Genomic DNA, 14,247 nt, shown 5'->3' with positions numbered 1-14,247 from the left:
GGGGTTGCAGACACAAACTGCTCAGGATACAAGTCCCTGAACAAGGCAAGGACTTTACGAAAGTCTAAGGAGGGAGGCGTAGACTTGGGCCCTTCAAAATCAGAGTGAGGCTCATCCAGATGTGCAGCTTCGTCATCCGAAACACCATCATCCGAAAGCTGAGTTGTAAGTGGCAACTGAACGGCTGAATCCGGCAGTACGGGTGCATGCGTACCTGCGGATCCAACATCATGCCGCTGCTGGTCGGTCTGCGAGCTGGCAACAACAAAGGCAGAGGGCTGGTGTGTGGGAGGGGCTGCGGTGGGTTGAGGAGCATGCGGTATGGTATGCAGAGCATGCTGTAAGGTATGCAGAGCATGCTGCATGGGCTGAGGAGAATGCCGCATAGTGCTGGAACCCGGCAACTCCTGATGCGGTAGCTCACGCATGTTAGCAGATGGTGCAGCAAGAACATGCGTCTGGCAGGGAGGACTGCGCATCGGTGGAGGAGCTCTCACAGGTGGAGTGTGGGAGCAGGCAGCCGCAGTATCTGCTGAGCGCACAACCTCGGCGGGTTGTAGGTTAACATGAGAGGTGTTAACCTTTTCGGCATGATACTCCTGCATGAATGCCGCAAGCTGAGACTGCATAGTCTGCAGCATGGACCACTTAGGGTCTACTGTGGTTGGAGCAACAACAGACGGAGCAGTAGCCTGTTGAGGGACCACTCTACCTCTCTTGGGAGGTGTGCAGTCATCAGATGACTGCGGCGAGTCCAAACTGACCCAGTGGCTACACCTGGGCCGTTGGACTCGCTCGGAAGGGACCTTACGTTTGAGCGGTCGTGAGACCTTGGTCCACCGTTTCCTCCTGGAAACTTCTTCCACAGACGAGGAATGTAAGGGCTCATTCGTCTGTATGTGGATGGGACGATCCTTAACAGATACGTCCGCAACCACTGAGGATACATCCGTGCGCCGATCAAGGCCTGCCGAACCCTTTGGTCCTTCGACATTGCTTCTCCCCTGGGCTTGGGAGCTTGCAAGAGGTCCCGGACTGGGAGGACGACTGGCACGCACAGATGTACCCTCATGCGCAACACTGACACTGACACTTTGCACATCACTAGCACTAACACTTCCCACTGCACTCTTCGCTTTCAGCTCTCTGACATCTGCCAAGAGCTGATTACGGTCATTAACCAATGACTCCACCTTGTCACCGAGAGCCTGAATGGCACACAACATATCAGCCATTGCAGGCTGAGCACTCGTAGCAGGTTCGGGAGTCACCACCACAGGGGAAGGAAAAGGTTGAGGGGCATGGGGAGAGGAAAAATCCACAGAGCGAGAAGAACTCCTCCTATCTCTCTCCTTCTCTAACCTACGTGCATATCTAAGGAATTCGTTAAAATCGAATTCCGAAAGCCCAGCTCATTCCCCACATCGATCTTCCAATTGACAGGATTTACCCCTACAATTGGAACATACAGTGTGAGGATCTATAGAGGCCTTCGGAAGACGCCTAGTACAAGTCCTAACGCTACACTGCCTGTACTTAGGAACTTGGGACTGGTCAGACATCTTGAATTTAGAAGTAGTCAAGGGGGGATTCCAAAATCTAGCAAAGTTCGTTAACAAATAATCCAAATTAATTCCAAAAGCTTGCTAAGCTAAGGATAAAGCTTCCTGAATAGCGAAGGCTAAACTTTAGAGCAAATACATCACCAAATCGTGAACAATAACTCCAAAATCAACTGCGTATCCAAGTAGGTCTTGCCGGCGGCACGACAGAGGAAAAATTGAGTTCTTGTTGACAAAAAGTACTTGAGTACCTACTCACAGATGGCGCTGTTGTGTACACCCCCACCTGGATAGCGATCGCTGGCGTATCCCGACCGTAGATTTCTGTCGGGCAACGGAGTTGACAGCTACATGATCATCGGGTAAGATTAATATTGAAAATTGATAGGTTATAACACATTGGTGCTTATGTAATATCAACTGTATACTGTAGACGGTTTGAATAAGTTAAGAAATGGTATAAACGATACTTTATTAGTGTATTCGTACAGACTCAAGAGCGGCAGCTAGATGACAGCTGATCTAATCACAGCCAAAAGTAAAACAAAAAGAAGTCAACAATACTCGATTTTTAAAACACACCCGAAATTTAAAAACAAAAGTACACGCTTTCTTAATGTGCAATTAACTATTTAAAGAGTAGCAATTTTCTAGAATAAAATGATATTTCCCAAAAAATAGTGGTTTGCTGATGAAATCGGATGCCGTATTTTTAGCTATGATTGAAATGGATGTAGACTCGGCCTAATTTTTTCGTTTCGTATTTAATTGACACTAAGAAAACTAATTTTAGTTTCTTCATCTAAATGTAAGTATTGTATAACACGAAGAGAGAGAGAGAGAGAGAGAGAGAGAGAGAGAGAGAGAGAGAGAGATGAATGAATCAGCTGTTGTAATCAAATGGCGTGTTTTTGTTTCGTGAGAATTTCATCGCCACGACTATAACAACAACATACTGTACTGAACTTTACAGTATTATACAGACTACTGTAATATGATAAAGTAAAATATTTGTAATCTATTTTATATGAAATGGGGCTATTTTTTTTGTTTATAATTTACATTTACGTATGTAAAACAACTCTCTCTCTCTCTCTCTCTCTCTCTCTCTCTCTCTCTCTCTCGTAGATTGTTTTCCTGCTTTGCTACGTATGTATGATTTTATATAGATACGGTAAATAATATTTGTAATAACATATTTTATAAAAGCTTTTACTGAAATATCATTATTTATCACTTTCATCATGCGCGTTAAATTCCTTAGTTTGTTTACTGAACGTACTTTATGACGCCGTCGTTTCAGGCGGCGTCATAAAGAAAAACATTTCATTTGGAAGTTCTAAGAAAAATTAAGTAAAACATTAGTAATAACCAAATCAACATACTGTACTGAATAATCAATATAATCGATGCAAAAAATAACCTATACACAGATGTGTAAATGCGTTTGTTTCTTCATTATAATCAGAGATAAACGTAAACAAAACATTGGTTGCCATTTTTTATCGTGCTTTTTGGCGTGTACAGGAAACGCATGATATAAAGTCGCCTTTAATATTTGTGCCTGTTTTAGTTTAGGGTACGTTAGTACATGCATTAAGTGTTCTGTACATTAAAGGATAGTTTGTTAACAGTACTACGTACAAGGGAAGGTTTTAAAAGTCTGAATATACATGTTAAATAAATAGGTAAATATAGTGTCACTACTTCGCGGATTTTCACCTATCGCGGCCGGGTCTGGAACCTATCTACCGCGATAAACGAGGGTTCACTGTAATATGTATTAAGCCATTCTAGCGCTATGAAACCACACCAAAACACAGCTAAATTACATATAATATACACAATTTATACACAAACAAACACGTAATAACACACAAAATGATAAAATAACATAGTAATGTGATAAATGATAATAAATGTTAATAAAATCAATAAAAAAAAAGAAAGGAATTTTACTTACCACAACGAAATATAATTCTTAAAAAATTTTTTTAATTACGTAAACACTTACTCGTCATCACCTTCACGTCTGGTCTTTTTGGCCTCACTTTCCTGACTTTCATCACTTTCAGGTCTGGGTCTATCGTGCCAACTCTTTGGGTTTTCTTTATTTTTCGCGATTTTATTCATATTCACTTTTCTAGCATTCATACGTCATTTTTATATTATACTGTAAATCATTTTAAACGCCTTCTTCCAGATTTTGCTAATTTATTTGATTTAGTGTAGATTTAGCTTAGTAAATGTCCAGACAATCTGAACACATGCACGCATGCTACCGCCTCCCCCTTTCGTCTCTGTCATTTTGTTTCGTCCTTGTCTCTCCCTGGCGTTTCACTTAACTGTGTCCAATAGTAATTAATGTAATATTCAAATTTTAGTATCGTATTTATAATTAAAAACATAGCAAATTATAATTTTATGCATTGTTTACATTCAAATCAGCTGATCAACCATGCCTAGTCCGTCGTCAACCTCAATTTTCGGATCAAATAACTCCCTTATTAATAAGACATGCGCGATATCTTATAGTTTTTAGCTCTGTGGTGCTTGATTATACAGCGTCAAAAGAGATTTAGCAAAGAAAGAGATTTCATTTATGAGAGAGAGAGAGAGAGAGAGAGAGAGAGAGAGAGAGAGAGAGAGAGAGAGAGAGAGAGAGAGAGAGAGAGAGAGAGATACCAGAAAAATCATTGATATTTTTCTCTCTCACTAAATATTCTATTTCGTTTTGGAAGCATTATTGCATTTTCGAGATCATCTTCTTGAGTTTTTTCTTATCACCTGCTTTGTCTTTAGCTTTGGGACCCATGGTAAATAATAAAATAGACAAAATAACAAAAAATACAACGAACTACACATTGTGTTAACGATGCAGCACCAATAAACAAATAGACCGAACGCCATCTATCGGTCGCCTATGCAACTATCACTCATCGCAAAATCGTATCTCAAATATATCGTATATCAAAGCATATATTTTCGAAAATTTTCTGATGTATCTCAAAACATTCGTATATTAGGGCAATCGTATGTCTAGGTTCCAGTACCTCTAATAAATAGCGTAGGTTTGTATTCCAGTTACGGAACAAACTGTGAGGCACTTTTGCTATCACATTACAATTACTTTTTACTTTAGTTCATACACTGCCATTACAAACCTTATAAACACAGCAGTCAGGCTGACTTTCATCCTAGTAGCTCTTCTCTTTATTGATTTACCCTTTACTGTACAATGGCATTGAGGTTTTCGCAAGTGAATCTTTCATAATATTCTGCTACTTCTGAAAAATACAAGATCTGCATAAAGCAAGATAATATCTTTTGAAATAGTGTACATTTAGCATATTATAGACTGAATTAAAGCAAGCTAGAATAAAAATACTGAATGGCCAAATAACACCAAACCACTACAATCAATTAAAATAATCAATGTCTAAATTATTACATATTGATGACTTGGTGATTGACATGACTAATTTAAAAAAAAAAATTTATATATTCTAAAGATACAAACCTTGAGCTCTTTATTAAGTACGGTAATATACTTTCAGCAAACCTGGAAGACTAGCCATACGACTTTTAGCGAGGTATAACTAACCCCCCACTAGTTAGTGGAGGGGGATTGGGGGTAGTACCGGCTACCTCGCTCACATATACACCTGTGTTCTCTCTTCACTTTTGATTGCAGGCAAAACTTTAAGGGGGATAGGTGATGGCGGGACAAATTTGTATAAAGAGCTCAAGATTTGTATCATTAAGAAAAAGCTGTAAAGAGCTCAAGATTTGTATCATTAAGAAAAAGCTGTAAAGAGCTCAAGATTTGTATCATTAAGAAAAAGCTGCAAAACGTCTTGATTTGCCCATCACCAAGTTTCCAGGCTGATAGTTCGTCTCCCCTAATTGTGTTAGGGGATGTTAGCTTCGACATGACATGGAACAATCAAAGCCTCAAGTTACATGGTCTTGTCGTTGAGAACCTGGATGTGGATATCCTTGCTGGAACTCCCTTTATGGAACAAAATGACATCTCAGTTCGTCCCACTAGGCATCTTGTTATGCTACGAGATGGCACTATTTACCAGTATGGATCATGTGACTCTGTGGATACTCAGCATGTAGTTCATTGTGCTTACCTCGTCAGAGCTTCATCCAATACCACTACTGTTTGGCTGGGAGACTTCACTGAGCTTGACCTCCTGACCTCCCAATGTCTTGTCAGATCCTACTTACGCACTTGAGCCTCGTTGTGACAATTTCAATGTATTTCAGGAACCTAATGTTTGGCCTCCACCGTCTCTGATATCCAGTGTTTCCGGGAAGATTCCCATCCATAACGACGCTAAAAACCCACAATCCATTAAGTCTTCTGAACATTTTTGTCAAGTACATCTAGTTTATGTACCAGAGACAGCTTCAAGCATGGGCGATGTCCCACTTGAACTCACTAAAGCAAATTCCAATTCTAAATGCAGCACTTTGAACACTTGTTATTCCTGTGGACACAGCTAACTACTTTCCCTGTAACATACAACATACAATAGCAAGTAGGGAGCTACTCACCAGGTATGACGACACTTTTGAGCCTTTAACAACTGGATACAACGGTGCCTCTGGACCCTTTAAATCAGTGGTCAATATGGGCCCAATAAAACCTCCACAGCATAAAGGCCATCTTCCACTCTATTCAAGAAACAATCTGGTAGAACTGCAACGGAAATTCGATGAAGTCGATAACATGGATGTTTGTGCTCATCCAGAAGACAGGTGTCAATGTTAAATGTCTAAATACGTCATTCCTTATAAAAAAACCCAGTGGTGGTTTTCGATTAGTCATTGCCTTCGCTGATGTCAGACGATGTAGTAAACCGCAGCCCTGCCTCATGCCTGACGTGAATACCACTCTACGTCTTATAACCCGCTGGAAGTATCACAAAGCTTTAGTAATTTGTATTTTTCCTAACATACTTCCCAAGAACTACTTTCTTACGAGGTACCTGGAATCTCCTTTCAACCGACCAGAGTTTTGTGTAGTTTACCCTACTTGCGTTTTCTATGAGGATTACCCCAGGCGGAAGGATACGTGCCCTGAGGCTAGTCCCGAACCAGGTCGCGTGTTAGCTTGGGTCTCAACCCTCAGTAAGTTCTCTGGTCACGTCGTGATATCATCTCGACGCTCTCCTTGTCTCAGTGCGATCCTTTGTGTCCCTGACTTGTGTGTCCCGCATGTTCCCGAGCCAGGTCGTGTGTTAGCTTGGGTCACGACCCTCAGTTACTAAGGGTCAGAAAGGCACTCAGGGAAGGAAGGGAGGGCCATTACCCGAAAGTAGTTCTCGGTAAGTATGTTAGGAAAAATGTTATTTTGATAATAAAATAAATTTTTGAATATACTTACCCGGTGATTATAATAGCTGCAACTCTGTTGCTCGACAGAAAAACTCTACGTAAAAATTCGCCAGCGATCGCTACACAGGTAGGGGGTGTACTCAACAGCGCCATCTGTCGTTCAGATACCCATTACTCATTGTAAACTAAGAACTCAATTTTCTCCTCGGTCCACTGTGCCTCTATTGGGGAGGAAGGGAGGGTCCTTTAATTTATAATCACAGGGTAAGTATATTCAAAAATTTATTTTATTATCAAAATAACATTTTTCAATATTTAACTTAGCCGGTGATTATAATAGCTGATTCACACCCAGGGGGGTGGGTAGAGACCAGCAAAATATGTTTACATCATATGAGCTAAGAATTTTTATTTCATTTTAGAAGTTATCAAAATAACTAAACAAAATAAATAGGTACCTGGTAAGGAAGTCGACTTGAACAATTACTCTGCCTTTTTAAGTACGTCTTCCTTACGGAGCCTCGCGATCCTCTTAGGATGCTGAGCGACCCCTAGGAGCTGAAGTATCAAGGGTTGCAACCCATACAACAGGACCTCATCAAAACCTCTAATCTAGGCGCTTCTCAAGAAATGACTTTGACCACCCGCCAAATCAACTAGGATGCGAAAGGCTTCTTAGCCTTCCGGACAACCCAAAAACAACAATAAAAACATTTCAAGAGAAAGATTAAAAAGGTTATGGAATTAGGGAATTGTAGTGGTTGAGCCCTCACCCACTACTGCACTCGTTGCTACGAATGGTCCCAGAGTGTAGCAGTTCTCGTAAAGAGACTGGACATCCTTAAGATAAAAAGACGCGAACACTGACTTGCTTTTCCAATAGGTTGCGTCGATTATACTTTGCAGAGATCTATTTTGTTTAAAGGCCACGGAAGTTGCGACAGCTCTAACTTCGTGTGTCCTTACCTTCAGCAAAGCTTGGTCTTCCTCATTCAGATGGGAATGAGCTTCTCGTATTAACAGTCTGATAAACTAGGATAAAGCATTCTTTGACATAGGCAAAGATGGTTTCTTAACTGAACACCATAAAGCTTCAGACGGGCCTCGTAAAGGTTTAGTTCGTTTTAAATAGAACTTAAGAGCTCTTACAGGGCATAAGACTCTTTCTAGTTCATTTCCAACCATACGATAAGCTTGGAATATCGAACGATTTTGGCCAAGGTCGAGAAGGCAGCTCGTTTTTGGCTAGAAAACCAAGTTGTATAGAACATGTAGCCGTTTCAGATGAGAATCCGATGTTCTTGCTGAAGGCATGAATCTCACTGACTCTTTTAGCTGTGGCTAAGCATACCAGGAAAAGAGTCTTTAAGGTGAGATCTTTCAGGGAGGCTGATTGTAGCGGCTCGAACCTGTCTGACATGAGGAATCTTAGTACCACGTCTAAATTCCAACCAGGTGTAACCAAACGACGCTCCTTCGTGGTCTCAAAAGACTTAAGGAGGTCCTGTAGATCTTTATTGTTGGAAAGATCTAAGCCTCTGTGACGGAAGACTGATGCCAACATGCTTCTGTAACCCTTGATAGTGGGAGCTGAAAGAGATCGTTCTTTCCTCAGATATAAGAGGAAGTCAGCTATTTGAGTTACAGAGGTACTGGTCGAGGATACGGATACTGACTTGCACCAGTTTCGGAAGATTTCCCACTTCGATTGGTAGACTCTAAGGGTGGATGTTCTCCTTGCTCTAGCAATCGCTCTGGCTGCCTCCTTCGAAAAGCCTCTAGCTCTCGAGAGTCTTTCGATAGTCTGAAGGCAGTCAGACGAAGAGCGTGGAGGCCTTGGTGTACCTTCTTTACGTGTGGCTGACGTAGAAGGTCCACCCTTAGAGGAAGTGTTCTGGGAACGTCTACTAGCCATCGAAGTACCTCGGTGAACCATTCTCTCGCGGGCCAGAGGGGAGCAACTAGCGTCAACCTTGTCCCTTCGTGAGAGGCGAACTTCTGCAGTACCTTGTTGACAATCTTGAACGGAGGGAATGCATATAGATCTAAATGTGACCAATCTAGGAGAAAGGCATCTATATGAACTGCTGCTGGGTCCGGGATTGGAGAGCAAAATATTGGGAGCCTCTTGGTCATCGAGGTTGCGAAGAGATCTATGGTTGGCTGGCCCCAGGTGGCCCAAAGTCTCTTGCATACATCCTTGTGGAGGGTCCATTCTGTTGGAATTATTTGTCCCTTCCGACTGAGACAATCTGCCATGACATTCAAGTTGCCTTGGATGAACCTCGTTACTAGTGATATGTTTAGACCTTTTGACCAGGTGAGGAGGTCCCTTGCGATCTCGTACAACGTCAGAGAGTAGGTCCCTCCTTGCTTGGAGATGTACGCCAAAGCCGTGGTGTTGTCCGAGTTCACCTCCACCACTTTGCCTTGAAGGAGAGACCTGAAGCTTTTCCAGGCCAGACGTACTGCCAGTAGCTCCTTGCAGTTGAAATGCATTGTCCTTTGACTCGAGTTCCATATCCCCGAGCATTCCCGACCGTCTAATGTCGCACCCCAGCCTACGTCCGATGCGTCCGAGAAGAGAACGTGGTTGGGAGTCTGAACAGCCAGGGGAAGACCCTCTCTTAGGTTGATATTGTCCTTTCACCAAGTCAGACAAGACTTTATCTTTTCGGAAACCGGGATCGAGACCGCTTCTAGCGTCTTGTCCTTTTTCCAGTGAAAAGCTAGATGGTATTGAAGAGGACGGAGGTGTAGTCTTCCTAGTGACACAAATTGATCCACGGATGACAGTGTCCCTACCAGACTCATCCACAGCCTGACTGAGCAGCGTTCCTTCTTCAGCATCTTCTGGATGGATAGCAGGGCTGGGGGCTGATCGTCTTGTTGTTCAGCAACGTCCTCATCAGAGGGTTCCTCATCCGAAACTGATGAGGAAACGGCAACGGAGTGGGCAACGTCTGACTCGCTGAATCCGGTCGCACTGGTGGATGCGTGACGGAGCCGGACGCAATATCATGGAACTGCTGCACAGTCTGTGAACTGTCAACAACCATGAGTGCGCAAGGAAGCACAGCGTCAACCCGAGACTGTCTAGACCGTCTGGGTTGTGCAGTCAACACCCTACCGGGTTGCTGAGGTTGACGCACTGCGTCAAAACAAGTCACCTCTGCTGGTTGTTGAACGTCCTGAACGTCAAAAACCACCTCCGAGCGTCGCTTAATGTCAACGTGCGGCTGGCAACCCACACTGGGTCGCATCGGTGGAGTAACCACCTCAACTGGCAGACGCGAGTAGGTTACCTCAGCGTCAACAGGGCGCACAACCGACCGGTTGGAAGGTTGTTGGCCAGAAGGTTCTTCTCCGCATTTAAGTCCTCTATCAAGGACGCAAGCTTGGACTGCATGTCTTGCAGCAAAGCCCATTTAGGGTCTACGGGAGCAGGTGTGGCAACAGACGGGGTTAGCGACTGAGGCGGAACCGTTTACCATCCCTGAAAGCCTTGTTATGCGTGACATAATAGTATAGCAAAACTTCAAAGGCTCGACAACAGCTGTGAAGTTGACCTGTAAACAACTTGGAGCGTCTCCTGGCTAGGCGCCAGGGAGAGTCTACCAGAATTGAGAAGTCTATCTGGGCAGAGGCATGAACTCCCAAGCCGAGAACTTCTCTCGTGTCATATCAGACTCTCGCTCTATAAACCAGTTTAAAAGAAGGGAAAGCAAAAGCTGTATCCCCCAAACTCCTCCTGGTGAAAAACCAGTCGCCTAGCCAACGTAACGCTCTCTAGGAGAGCGAGAGAGCACTAGCTTAAAAACAACGGCTTCGAAGTAGCTAGGCCTAGTGTAAGCTCTGACGTTTAGGCGAACGAGGAGCAGCAGTTACAAAAAGATCCGGACGAAGATCCTTAAAAAATCATCATGATTTAATTAAAGTCCATAGGAGGCTAAGCAGCTTTAGGCTCCTCTCCATCTGACAGAGTCCTCAAGGGAATATCAGTAGGAGGGAGAACAGCAACTTCCTCATCTACAGGAACCTTGTCCGATAAAAGCTGAGTCTCTTACTGGTGCATTAGTAGCGGACCAGAACGCAACGTCATGTAACTGCTTGACAGTCTGTGAACTGTCAACAACTGAACTGTCAACCACAACAGGTGCGTGAGGACGCACAGCGTCCACTCGAGACTGCTTTGACTGCCTAGACTGAGCAGTCAAAACAACTCTAGAATGCGGAGGTTGACGCACAGCGTCAAAACAAGTCAACTCCGATTGTTAGTGAACGTCTTGAACGTCAACAGGAGCATCAGCAAGTGGCCTAACGTCCAAATGCGGCTGAAAAACCACACGAGACCGCATCGAGTGTGGTTCTAAACAACCTGACTGACGTGACTAAGCTACGCCAACGTCAACAGTAAGCACAAAGGAACGTTAGGTTGGCTGAAAGCCAGGATATCGATGAGATAAACGGCTAGACTCAACGGACTAATCGGCAGAATAGTCTTCCATAAGGGAGGAAAGCATATACTGCATGTTTTGCCATACAACCCCTTAAGGATCAACGGAAATGGTTGTGGTAATAGACGAGGGTAACGTCTGTGACCGCAACACTTTGCCTACAAAAAAAGACTCTCGGAGTCTGTGTTACGCTTTTGTTAGGCGGCGAGCAGTTATCCGATGACTGCATAGGGTCAGAGCTGTCCTAATGGCTGTAACCAGGACGCTGGACCTGTCCTGAAAGGACTGACTTTCGCTTAAGGGCTCCGAAACCTTGTGACAGGTTTCTTATGCGAAAAGCCTACGGATGGCGAGGAGAAACAACGTCTCTCTCGTCTTATGGTAGGGGAGATCTTGGTAAGATACACCCGATACCATAGAGGGAAAACGTCTGTTCGTTGGTCAAGGCCTCTCGAACCCATAAGTCGTTTGACATTACTTCTCCCCTGGGCTTGGGAGCTTGTAAGAGGTCCCGGACTAGGTGAACGACAGGCACGAACAGACGAACCCTCGGACGCAACACTGTAACACTTTGCGCCTCGGACGCAACACTGTAACACTTTGCGCATATCACTTTATCACTTCGATTTTCTGTTTTGCACTTATTTCTACCTGAAACACGCAATTCTACCCTTCATTAAAAGGTAGTAATTGCGAAATTAGTCGTATAATGCAAGCTCATAATACCAGCAAAAAACAGAAAACATATTTTAAGATAAAAAGAAAAATCAGTGGCTGGGAAAGAGACTAAACACTAGTTCATATAACTACGTTTTCAATCTCTCACCGCACATAGCCTGGGGACGAGAATAAAAACCTAAAAACGTTTTATCCTTCCTCCCCGTACAGCGACTAGGGACGTGAGTAACACGAGAACAACGTTACCCGCTTGAACGGAACGTTTTCTCTCCTCTCTCTCCCTCAGTCTCTATCTCTCTCTCTCTTTCTCTCTTGATTTCGCACCTAAGAGAAGAGCTCAATTATATATCGTCAAAAAAAAAACATGTTATTTGACTAAAGGAAAAAACTGAAAGGTTTTTCAAATAAAAAGTTCCTTTAAATTAGAATTTAAAACATTTAAGCTAAGAAAGAATGAACAAAACGTCAGAATCGATTTACTCTTACTGCAAAGTGAAACCGTGATACACTCTCTCTCTATCGTAACGATAGAGCGCATGTTGAACGTCCTGAACGTCAACAACTGCGTAGCATAAAAAACTAAACGTTAGTTCATCTTTGAAAACAGTACGAAGACTATCAAAGAAATTCTTTCATAAAAAATTACATTTAAAAAGTTTTAAATCCTTAGCTCTTTAAAAGCTAAAGACGATATAAAGGGCTCAACGTTGATTAACTTCGGTTTCCAAGTTAGGACCGCCTACTCTCAGGAAAGTTCTATATAAACAAAGCATTAAAATTTATTTTTATATGTTTATAAAAAATGGAAAGTTAATCGAAGAGGCCTAATAAAGGCGGAGAGATATAAAATATATATAGGAAAATCTATAACGTGATAAGATAATTACTAAAAGCCTAAACACACTTCCGTCTAAGGGAAGGGTCGGCCATTTAAAAGTGAAAGAAAGTTCATACTCTCTGTCACCATAATTAAATCTATCCAAAACGAGTTCAAGTTTTAAGATGAAGATAAAACACCTGCATAGCGAAAGCTCAAAACTAGAATAGTGTACTTCACCAAATAGTTGTGAAAACAAATCCAGTTAGCAACAGCGAATTAGTAGGTCTTGCCGGTAGCCCGACAGAGAGAAAATTGAGTTCTTTGTTTACAATGAGTAATGGGTATCTGAACGACAGATGGCGCTGTTGAGTACACCCCCTACCTGTGTAGCGATCGCTGGCGAATTTTTACATAGAGTTTTTCTGTCGAGCAACAGAGTTGCAGCTATTATAATCACCGGCTAAGTTAAATATTGAAAAATACAAATTACTAAAAATTTGTGATTTGTTCCAACACAGAGACTTACCTTGAACTACTTTCTTAGGAGACTTACACTTTAGGAGGTGGGAGTGTCTACCTGACCTAGACCCTACTAAGCAGAACGGCCGTGAACCTAGATAGGAGACTAGGTGCCAAGGTTGTCGGAAAACGAACCATAGGAAAAACTACACAAGTACTCACCCTTAAATAATTTCTTGCTGTTGTGTTCAGTGACGAAGCTGTGAAGTCATGTCTTGTGCAGTCTCTACTTGGTCAAATCTCCGGGGATAGAAGAGAAAAGAGAAGACAAGGGGAAAAGGGACAACGAACCTGTGTCTTTTTGGTCTTGATACCCGTGATTATACCTGGGGCTTTGGATGTTAAATCGCTTGGAGCGCGGAGATGACTGTCCCAATAGAGAACCCGTCTAGAGACTTCCTCGAACATTCCTTGAGGTAGTGGGCTGTGAATGTAGATTGGTTCAACCAGGTGTCTGCTCTGAGGATCTGCGCTACTGCCATGTTTCTCTCAAAGGCAAGAGAGGTACTTATACCCGTAATGTCATGTGGTCTGGGATTACCTGGTAGGGGAAGACCAGCACTACTATAGGCCTTGATGATCACCTGTATTCTTAGAGACCGGCTTTCTCACCGTGCCCGTGGAGACGAAGAGGTTCTTGATACCAGGCCGGAGACTGGCAGTCCTCTCCAGATATTTCCTTACGGCCCTGACTGGACACAACTTCAAATCTTCCGGATTACCTGACTGAGGAATTGCTGGAACAGTAAACCTCTCGAATTTTGGATCCCAGACAGCTGGATTTTGTGTTTTAGCCACAAACGTAGGAACGAACTTGAAGGAGATCTCACGCCTACCTCTTGTATGCGATACTCCGTAGGAC

General features: G+C 43.0%; 1 protein-coding gene across 2 annotated transcripts in view; it reads right to left on the bottom strand.

Annotated features, from left to right (window-relative positions):
- The window catches only part of LOC137630515 (uncharacterized), a 155,328-nt gene that overhangs the window by 122,673 nt on the left and 18,408 nt on the right, over positions 1-14,247 (bottom strand). For both annotated transcript variants that reach the window (XM_068362023.1, XM_068362024.1), the window contains exon 2: positions 4,727-4,849. The gene's annotated coding sequence lies outside the window, so the exon portion shown is untranslated. The remainder of the gene's footprint in view (positions 1-4,726; positions 4,850-14,247) is intronic.

The sequence above is a fragment of the Palaemon carinicauda genome, chromosome 38 (genome assembly GCF_036898095.1).
Source record: "Palaemon carinicauda isolate YSFRI2023 chromosome 38, ASM3689809v2, whole genome shotgun sequence".
Taxonomy (NCBI): Eukaryota; Metazoa; Arthropoda; class Malacostraca; order Decapoda; family Palaemonidae; genus Palaemon; species Palaemon carinicauda.
Note: the sequence above shows the minus strand (reverse complement) of the source record. Positions and strands in the feature narration are given on the sequence as shown.